The sequence below is a fragment of the Rana temporaria genome, chromosome 8, assembly GCF_905171775.1.
Source record: "Rana temporaria chromosome 8, aRanTem1.1, whole genome shotgun sequence".
Lineage (NCBI taxonomy): Eukaryota > Metazoa > Chordata > Amphibia > Anura > Ranidae > Rana > Rana temporaria.
Window position 1 is genome coordinate 96,327,200 of NC_053496.1, and position 10,609 is coordinate 96,337,808.

Here is a 10,609-nt window from a genome sequence, read left to right on the forward strand (position 1 = left end):
AACTGATAAGGACAGATACCACACCCAGTCCCAGCCAAAAGGCCGAGAAGCGGCAGGGAAGACAACCACGATCAGCACGGCCTAGAGTGTGCAATAGCCGTGCCTCGCCCTGGGAGAACCACCTTCATGATCATGGTGTCTCCCCTGCCAGGTAAGTATCAATAAAAGTATCAATAAGTGTCAATAATGTCCAATTTGTTCGCCAAAACGTTGCAGCCCCGATAAAAATCGCAGATCGCTGCCATTATTAGTAAAAAAAAATGTAATAATAAAAATGCCATAAATCTATCCCCTATTTTGTAGACGCTATAACTTTTGCGCAAACCAATTAATATACGCTTATTGAGATTTTGTTTTTACTAAAGATATGTAGAAGAATATATATGGCCTAAACTGAGGAAAATATTAGCATTTAAAAAAAAAATGGGAATATTTACTATAGCAAACAGTAAAAGATATTGGGATTGATTTACTAAAGGCAAATACACAGTTGCACTCTGCAAGAGCTGTTACTCCAGAGCTTAGTAAATGAAGAAGAGCTCTACTGACTTCCATCATCCAATCATGTGCAAGCAAAAATGCATTTATTTATTTATTTTATGTGATTGGGTATTCTTTGCAAAGGGAAGCTTTACCTAGTTTACTAAACTCTGGAGCAACTGCACACTGAGGGCTAGATTCAGATAGCCTGCCGTAAGTTTGTGCGGGCGTAGCGTATCTCAGATACGCTACGCCGCCATAACTTAGTGAGGCTGGGGCTGGATTCACAAAGAACCTGCGCCCTAAGTTGCGGTGTAGCGTAAATCTGCCGGCGTAAGCGTGCCAAATTCAAATTCTGAAGAGGTGGGCGTGTTTTATGCAAATAAAACATGACCCCACGTAAATGACATCTCTAACGAACGGCACATGCGCCGTCCGTGAACGTATCCCAGTGCACATGCTCCTAATCACGTCGCAAATAGTCAATGCTTTTGACGTGAAAGTAATTTACGCAAAGCCCTATTCGCGAGCGACTTACGCAAACGACGCAAAATTCGACGCTGTCCCGACGTCCATACTTCACATTGGATACTCCTCATATAGCAGGAGTAACCTTACGCCGGAAAAAGCCTTATGTAAACAACGTAAAAAAATCCGCCGGGCGCACGTACCTTTCTGAATTGGCGTATCTAGCTCATTTGCATATTCTACGCCGAAATCAACGGAAGCGCCACCTAGCGGCCAGCGTAAATATGCACTCTAAGATAAGACGGCGTAGGAGACTTACGCCGCTCATATCTTAGCCTAATTTAAGCGTATCTGGTTTCCAGAATACGCTTAAATTTACGACGGCGTATCTACTGATACGCCGGCGTAACTCTCTCTGAATCTAGCCCTGTAAATCTTGCCTTTAGTAAATCTACCCCTTGTGTTTTTTTTTCAAAATTGTGGCTCTTTTTTGGTTTATAGCTCAAAAAATAAAAACCTCAGAGGTGATCAAATACCACCAAAAGAAAGCTCTATTTGTGGGGAAAAGAGGACGTCAATTTTGTTTGTGTATAGCGTTGCACGACTGCGCAATTGTCAGTTAAAGCGACCCAGTGCCGTATCTCAAAAAATTACCTGGTCATTGAGCAGCCAAATCTTCCGGGACTGAAGTGGTTAAATTATTATTTGCACATGATTGTTTTTCCTGCCTTGTATATTTTGGTCGCTCTCTGTCCTTTTCGTAGTTAATTTATCAAAAAGAAAATCTGGTCTCACTGAATGTTTTTGTTTCAGTTAAACCGCCATGTAAAAGTTTGGACTGTGCATCTGAATATAGTTGTCAGCTTTACTCATGGTTCTGCTGAAAGAGGTTATTATCTATATGTACATAGCAGTAAGTAATCAGTGTGGTTGTAAAGATAGAATCATGAAACATGTGCTTTGCAGATTTGATAAAATAACCGCTAAGCACAGCCTTTTCAGTTTCATTTTTTTTTTTATTTATTTAGCAGTTATAAGCAGTGCCCAGAAAAATACATTATTTATATCAACTGGACCTATACTAAAATGTGTCGAAGAAGGGCTCAAATACTTACATGTTCCTGAATAAAATGCTGTCCTAGCCGCCCTCTAGTACTGGTCATCTGACTGAAAGCCCATACTCACGACCGAGAAACTCGACTGGAGAAACTCGACGGGCGAAACACATTGTTTTGCTCGTCGAGTTCCTTGTTAGGCTGTCGAGGATCTCGGCGAGCCAAATTTCCCCATTCCCGTCGAGGAAAAAGAAGACATGCTCTCTTTTTGGCTCGACGAGATCCTCGACAGTTTCCTCGTCGAAAAGTGTACACACGACCGGTTTCCTCGGCAAGAAAAAAACCCAGCAAGTTTCTTGCTGGTTTTTGCCGAGAAATTTGGTTGTGTGTACGAGGCCTTAGGCCCTCGGCCACATGATCTCTGTTAGAAGGGTAATGCCGCGTACACACGATCGGAATTTCCGATTAAAAAAGCCCGATGGACTTTTTTCATCGGAAATTCCGACCGTGTGTGGGCCCCATCTGACTTTTTTCCACCGGTGTTCAGAAATAGAACATGTTTTATTTTTTTCCGATGGAAAAAAAACAATAGGAAATTCTTATCGTCTGTGTGCAACTCCGACGGAGAAAAAACCCAAGCAAGTCGACGCATACTCGCAAGCATTGAACTTAATTTTTCTCGGCTTGTCGTAGTGTTTTACGTCACCGCGTTTTGGACGGTCGGAATTTGGTCTGACAGTGTGTATGCAAGACAGCTTGAACGGAATTCTGACGAAAAATTCCATCGGATTTTAGGCAATCGGAAATTCCGATCGTGTGTACGAGGCATAAGTTTCAGAGTTATTTTGAAACAAGAAACTTTTAAAGGCTTTTGGACCTGAAAAAATTCAGGATGATAACTTAATAATTTGACAATACTTTAAAGTCAGTCTCCAGCCTTTTTAATCTTGAACTGAGTTGGGAAAGGGAACCTCTGTTAGCTTTTTATTTTCTGTGTCTCCATTGAGGAGGTTTTCCCTTATTCTTGTAACACTACCCCCGTAGGAGCTGCTGGTTTAGATTTGGGTTTTGCACGTTACCTCTAAGTTCGTTGTCAGGGGAAGAAAGTCTATAGAAATTGCAATGTCCACACAAGATGTAAAACCTTCAACTGTTAGGTTTTATTTTTGCTGCATAAAACTTGTGAAGAAAGTGGAGAGTATAGAGAGAAGGGGAAAGGTTCAGGTATGCGGTACAGAATGCACATAAATATCTAAAGTTCCAATCAGTCAGTCACTATTGAGTAGGTATTGCTCACCCGGATAGACCCCTCTTACATGGCCTAGCAGCCGGGATGATGCACGAACCAGTATGAGAACAGTCTCTGCCACAGACCATCTGAGAATGATCATGAATAGCCAGTAATCCTCTGCCACAGGATTTACGTCCCGAACTTCCAGCCTTACAGCAAAAGAGCCTTTTAAGCCGATCCGGCGAACTGTAAGACAAGTAGAGCTGTGGTTCCCTGTATAACGAGGTCACCAGGCCTATCCCGAGACATTAGCTTGCCTTGCTTGGTCTCCTCCTGGGCAGGTCCTCCCCAGGTTTCCTTCGTTAAGCAGCTTCCTCCACTTAGATCAGTGGTTCTCAACCTGGGGGTCGGGACCAACAGCGGATCCAGGGGGGGGGGCAACAGGGCAATCACAATCATGTCACATTGGCTTTTAAAATAAAATAAAAAATGTATCATTTTTTTTAAACTGCTTTGCGGTGCCTGCAGCTGCCACTGCTGAGTCTCTCACTCTCTCTCATCATCAGGGCCGGACTGGCCCAGCCCGGTAGGCTGCCTGTCCTGAGGCTGCTTTGAGCTGTAGCTGACTGCAGCGCTCCCCCTCTCTCCTGCGTGTATGACACTGGGCATCTCTCGCTGTGTGTGAGAGCTGGGTCTGTGTTCGGCTGTGCTGCCTGTGCTAGACCTGCTTGTGTGATAGTAGATGGAGATGGAACACTGATTGAATCAGTGTTTTGTCTATCACACAAGCCCGTCTAGGGGGGGACCTTGCTAGAGCACACTGCCCTGCTGAACACAGACCTACAGCTCCTGTTTGTTCCATGACGCACGTTGGGAGAGGAGATATCTGCAGTGTGTGATCGAGGCAATGCCATGGTGAGTGCCATGCACACGGGGGCTTCATTCATATACAAAGTGGGGCTGCATTCATATACAAAGTGGGGCTGAATTCATATACAAAGTGGGGCATTCATTCATTCACAAAGTGGGGCTGCATTCATATACACAGTGGGGCTGCATTCATATACAAAGTGGGGCTGCATTAATATACAAAGTGGGGCTGCATTCATATACAAAGTGGGGCTGCATTAATATACAAAAGTGGTACTGCATTCATAGACAAAAGTGGGACTGCATTCATAGACAAAAGTGGGACTGCATTCATAGACAAAAATGGGACTGCATTCATAGACAAAGTGGGACTGCATTCATAGACAAAGTGGGGCTGCATTAATATACAAAAGTGGGGCTGCATTAATATACAAGTGGGGCTGCATTCATATACAAAGTGGGGCTGCATTAATATACAAAGTGGGGCTGCATTCATATACAAAGTGGAGCTGCATTCATATACAAAGTGGGGCTGCATTAATATACAAAGTGGGGCTGCATTAATATACAAAAGTGGGGCTGCATTCATAGACAAACGTGGGACTGCATTCATAGACAAAAGTGGGGCTGCATTCATAGACAAAAGTGGGGCTGCATTTTTATACAATAGTGGGGCTGCATTTTTATACAATAGTGGGGCTGCATTTATATACAAAAGTGGGACTGCATTAATATACAAATGTGGGGCTGCATTTATATACAAAAGTGGGGCTGCATTTATATACAAAAGTGGAACTGCATTTATATACAAAAGTGGGGCTGCATTTATATACAAAAGTGGGACTGCATTCATATACAAAAGTGGGGCTGCATTCATATAGAAAAGTTGGGCTGCATTTATATACAAAAGTGGGACTGCATTTATATACAAAAGTGGGACTGCATTTATATACAAAAGTGGGACTGAATTTATATACAAAAGTGGGATTGCATTTATATACAAAAGTGGGGCTGCATTCATATACAAAAATGGGACTGCATTCATATACAAAAGTGGGACTGCATTCATATACAAAAGTGGGGCTGTATTTATATATACAGTGGGGCTGCATTTATATACAAAAGTGGGACTGCATTTATATACAAAAGTGGGACTGCATTTATTTACAAATGTGGGACTGCATTTATATACAAAAGTGGGACTGAATTTATTTACAAAAGTGGGACTGAATTTATATACAAAAGTGGGACTGCATTTATATACAAAAGTGGGGCTGCATTTATATACAAAAGTGGGGCTGCATTCATATACAAAAGTGGGACTGAATTTATTTACAAAAGTGGGACTGAATTTATATACAAAAGTGGGACTGCATTTATATACAAAAGTGGGACTGCGTTTATATACAAAAGTGGGGCTGCATTCATATACAAAAGTGGGACTGGATTTATATACAAAAGTGGGACTGCATTTATATACAAAAGTGGGACTGAATTTATATATACAGTGGGACTGAATTTATATACAAAAGTGGGACTGCATTTATATACAAAAGTGGGACTGAATTTATATACAAAAGTGGGACTGCATTTATATACAAAAGTGGGGCTGCGTTCATATATACAGTGGGGCTGCAATGATGGGCACTGATGAGGCTGCATTGATCTCTTGTACCATGTCTTCAGTCTCTGACCATCTCTTGTACCATGTCTGCAGTCTCTGACCATCTCTTGTACCACGTCTGCAGTCTCCGACCATCTCTTGTACCACGTCTGCAGTCTCTGACCATCTCTTGTACCACGTCTGCAGTCTCTGACCATCTCTTGTACCATGTCTGCAGTCCCTGACAATCATCTACAAACTATGGGATAGATTTATGGCATTTATATTTAAATATTTTTTACTAGTAATGTTGGCGATCATTGATTTTTTAGCGGTACTGCAACATTGCAGCGGACACACCGGACACCTAATTGAGTTTTTTAAGCAACACCTTATTTTCTGGCAGTGCCCCTCCCGAGACTAGCCTCTGGATCCGCCCTTGGTCGGGACCTACTCGGGCGTCAAATGATGATTTGCCAGGGGTCACAAAATCCTGGGCTGTTACTGATGCCTGCACCACTCTCCCAGCCTTTTTGCGGCCACCCAGCAGGGCTGTTCTTAGAGCCCGCGGCCGCCCACTCACCCTTTTCGCAGTCGCCCATTCAGTTCACGGCATGGCTGGGAGCAGAGACTAGAAGTAAGCAAACTGGTGAGGAATGGGAAGTGGGAGGGGCTGGAGGAGACCCTATCTCCTGATTTCAGCATAGGTGTCACTGCTACGAGACACCACAAATTCGGAGACGCAATTAGTAACACTACCTGTGATTATAGTTGCCATTAAAAGTCCCCACTACAGTTCTCAGATCAGCAGATGACCTTGATCAAGAGCTCCTAAGTTGGCCAATCAGAACTCCCCACCAGCACTGCTACTCATCCCATTTCCCCCACCAGCACTGCCACTCACCCCAAACCCCCCGCCAGAACTGCCGCTCATCTCATTCCCCCCACCTCCCCATCAAGTAGTAAGAGAAGGAATACAAATAGAGAATACATGAAAGGGAGAGGAAAAGAAGGGGAGGTACATAGAAAAAGTGAAGGAAAGAATAGGAGAAAAAACAAGAAATTAGAAAGGGATGAGGTGATAAAAACAAGAAATTAGGATAGAGAGATATAAAAGGTAAAAAAAGGAGAACAAAGGGAAAGAGCGGTACATCCTAAAATGTACCATAAGGGTTTTAATACTGTACGAGTGGAAGGGACTGGAAGTGGGTTAGGGGCGCAAACTATTTGTCTTGTCTGTTGTGCTGACAACCCACGCTACAAAAATAATTTTACTATTAGGGGTCCCCACGACTTGGGAAATTTTATCAAGGGGTCACGGCACTAGAAAGGTTGAGAACCACTGACTTAGATAGACAGCTTGACATCCCCTCTTGAATCATAGGCCCCAGCCAGCATACCTGGGCCTACTCAATAGAGATGCAGCCTCGGACCATCGTGGTCCCGGGCTGGAATCACACACACATTCCTCGCTCCAGGAGGGCCACAAGGCGAAGGACCCCGAAAAATGGCGTCTGCCCCTTAAGTATCCCCTCCCGGCATGCACAGCGGGGCACCACTCCCACTGGGCTGCTGCCGACAAGGGTCACTTAACACACCATGGTTCGCTTGTGTTCCAACATGGGCCTGAGGTCCTAACGCCACCTACAGAAAACAGGGGAAAATCCTATCAAGCACAACCATAGTCAGAACAGAGGCTAATTTCAATGGAATTCAACAAAGTCCGAGCCCACTATTGGCTCAGACACCCTCTAAAATTAGAATAGCGCCCCAGGCATTGGGAGCAGGGCGCTAAATTCCTTTTCTCTCCAAGGTGTTCTGTTGGGTTGAGGTCAGGACTCTGTGCATGCCAGTCAAGTTCCTCCACCACAAACTCACTCATCCATGTCTTTATGGATCTTGCTTCGTGCACTGGTACAATTCATTTGGTGAAGGGTGGATTATGATGTGAGGTTGTTTTTCCAGGGTTGGGCTTGGCCCCCTTAGATCAGTGGGGGTAACTCTTAAAGCATCAGCATACCAAGACATTTTGGACAATTTCATGCTCCCAACTTTGTGGGAACGGCCCCCTTCTGTTCCAACATAACTGTGCACCAGTGCACAAAGACATGGATGCGCATTTGTGAGGTCAGGCACTGATGTTGGATGGGAAGACCAGGCTCAGAGTCTCCGTTCTAATTCATCCCAAAGGTGTTCTGTCGGGCTAAGGGCAGGACTCTGTGCAGGGCAATCAAGTTCCTCCACCCCAAACTCGCTCATCCATGTCTTAATGGACCTTGCTTTGTGCACTAGTGTGCAGTCATGTGCAGTCGGCCTGTATGTACTACTAGGCTTTAGTCAGTGGTGCTATTTCTCTTTTCTTGTCTTTTACATACTTGTGAGTCTGCAAGTGGGAGTCGCCCCAGACCTGGCATCTGGAAAAAAATCTGCTGATGGTGTTCATCCTTTTTATTCATGGAGGGTAATGCATTTTTGGATTAGGGTTTTGTGTAGGATCATGTAAGGCCCCATACTCACGACCAAACATGTCTGCTGAAACTGGCCCGCGGACCAGTTTCAGCAGACATGTTTGGTCGTGTGTAGTTACGAGCGTACAGAATTTCACCGTACATTTGCCCGCCGGGCCGTTTTTCAGCAGACATTTATTTGCAAACTTGTTTTAAAACCGTCCGCTCAAATCCTGTCCGAACGGACATGTTTGGTGGTGAGTACACAAAACCAACGTACAAAAACCCCGCGCATGCTCAGACTAAATGAGGCCACGGGAGCGCTCGTTCAGGTAAAACTCACGTTTGTTTGGGATATGGCACATTCGTCAATAGAAAGATTAATTCTAGCAATAGAACACTGAAGCAAACCACACAATAAACAACGCTTGATGCCGTCGTTTTATTCATTCTTCTCTTGCTATAAATAATCAGTTATTTAGCTCATGTTATTTCAACTGAGTTGTTCCATACTGAAAAGTGACATTTGTTAGCTGTGATGTAGTAAGATTTTTGCAAACTTTTATTGGCCCGACGTATCATATTTTTAGTGGTCCTCCACATGTCAAATTTTTTGCTTTTAATGTTTAATGGTTATCTTTCCCACTTTATTTAGGTGTTTATAGTTATGTCACCATTTAGAATATTTTAATAGGAAATAGTTTTGATTTTGCTTTTGTTTGTATATTTAACTGGATTATTTTGAAGGTTGTTTAAATTGTCTACCATGTTGGCACACCAAATGCCCCCCCCCCCCCCCCATGAGTTAGTGAATATTTTAGATTAAACATTTTATTTGTTTGTAATGTTTGATGCCTAAAATAATACCCACAGTATTACAAACAATAGGCACGTTTTTCAAATCAACAAAAAGGCTTTTATTTGAGCAAATTATAAAAAGGAACAAAAACAGAATGGCAGCACTTGAACAGCTAGCAAAATACATGCAAACTTGCATTTCAAACATGGTGAAGGATAAACTAGCCAACCTCAGGAGGCACACAAAATAAAATCTGAAGCAGCAGCACATAACCAAAGGAACCCAAGCTGTGGTAGTCCAAACAAGATGCCATTTGTGGGGGATCAAATGGAAGGCAGGGCATCAACGTCTCCTCTTCCTTGCAACCTTCCTTCCAGGCTGCCTTACAGCGGGTCTTCCCTGGGCCCTTGCAGGTGGGGATGATGTGGCAGCAGGAGTATGATGTTCAGCAAGCCGGGCCGGGTCACATAGCCCAGTGTCTGGGGTCAGCAGCTCCCTCTGCATCCACCAAAGGGCCTGGTTGATGATGCCCTTGGCCAATTGCCTCTGCTCCTCCGTGCCTTTATTGAGATCATGTGCCACGGAGGCACTGTAGGCCTCAGTGGGGTTGAGGGGGGCCCTCATGATGGCACTCGCCTCCTGAATCATTTTGAGGCTGGCTTCCTCCACTGCCCCCAATTTCTTCTTACGGCCTGGTGGCCTAATATAAAGGGGAGGAGCCTGGCTGGTGGTGCTTGTCCTGGGGAGCTGCTGAACGCCACTGGGCCCGGCCTCCTCCTGGCTGCCACTGACCCCTTCGTCCTGGCTGACAGTGAGGAGAGGATCTGCCACCTCCTGGCTGGTCTCTTCTTCCTGTGTAAAAAAAAGGGACATGTTGTAATATATTTAGGAATATAATCACTCACATTTTCATGCTTGAATCTTATTTTTTGACTTGAATTTAAACTTGAAAACAGACTCACCCTCTGACCCCTGCAGTTGTCATCCCTGACACCTATTTGTTTGCCCACGACTTTAGATTTTTACTTCCCAGCTTGTATTTTATTAACCAATATCAAGTCAAGAATCAAACAATAATTAATATTATTACATAAATAGTTATGAAACTACTATACCTCATCATCGTAGAGGCGCAGATCTGCCTCTCTGTCAGCCAGGCCCTCTTCATCTGACTCTGCAGGGCTGTGGTGATCTGGGGAAGTCCCGCTGGAAGGTAGCATGGAGGGAAGGTTGGGATTCAGACTTGACATAGATGGCCTGCCTTCCAGTTGATCCCGCAAAAATGACATCTGGTTGTAATACCACAGCTTGGGTTCCTTTGGTGGTCTTGCTGCTGCTCCAGATCTTAGCTGCTTTTGGTGAGCTTTGTACGCTCTCCTATATGTGCCCCTGAGGTTGGCAAGTTTATCCTTCACCATGTTGGCACTGCATTCTGGCACCCATGTCCTCATGTATGCTGCTAGCTGTTCAAGTGCTGCCGCTCGTACGTCCTTGTTGTGGTAGGTGGGCTGCTTTGAATCCCACAGGATGGGCATTTCCCTAAATTTATCCAGCAAGTGCTGGATAATCTCTTGGGTCTGCAGGAGATCCATTGGGAAATGATGATTTAGTCTTTTTTATTCTAGATTGAAAAAATAAAAAGAAACCAAAAACACA

The 10,609-nt window shown here is 44.2% G+C and overlaps 1 non-coding gene across 1 annotated transcript; it reads right to left on the bottom strand.

The window, feature by feature from the left end:
* On the bottom strand, positions 1–159 carry LOC120912474. Its single transcript, XR_005743075.1, has one exon. It is a non-coding gene; the product is annotated as a U1 spliceosomal RNA (small nuclear RNA).
* Positions 160–10,609: the final 10,450 nt, after the last annotated feature.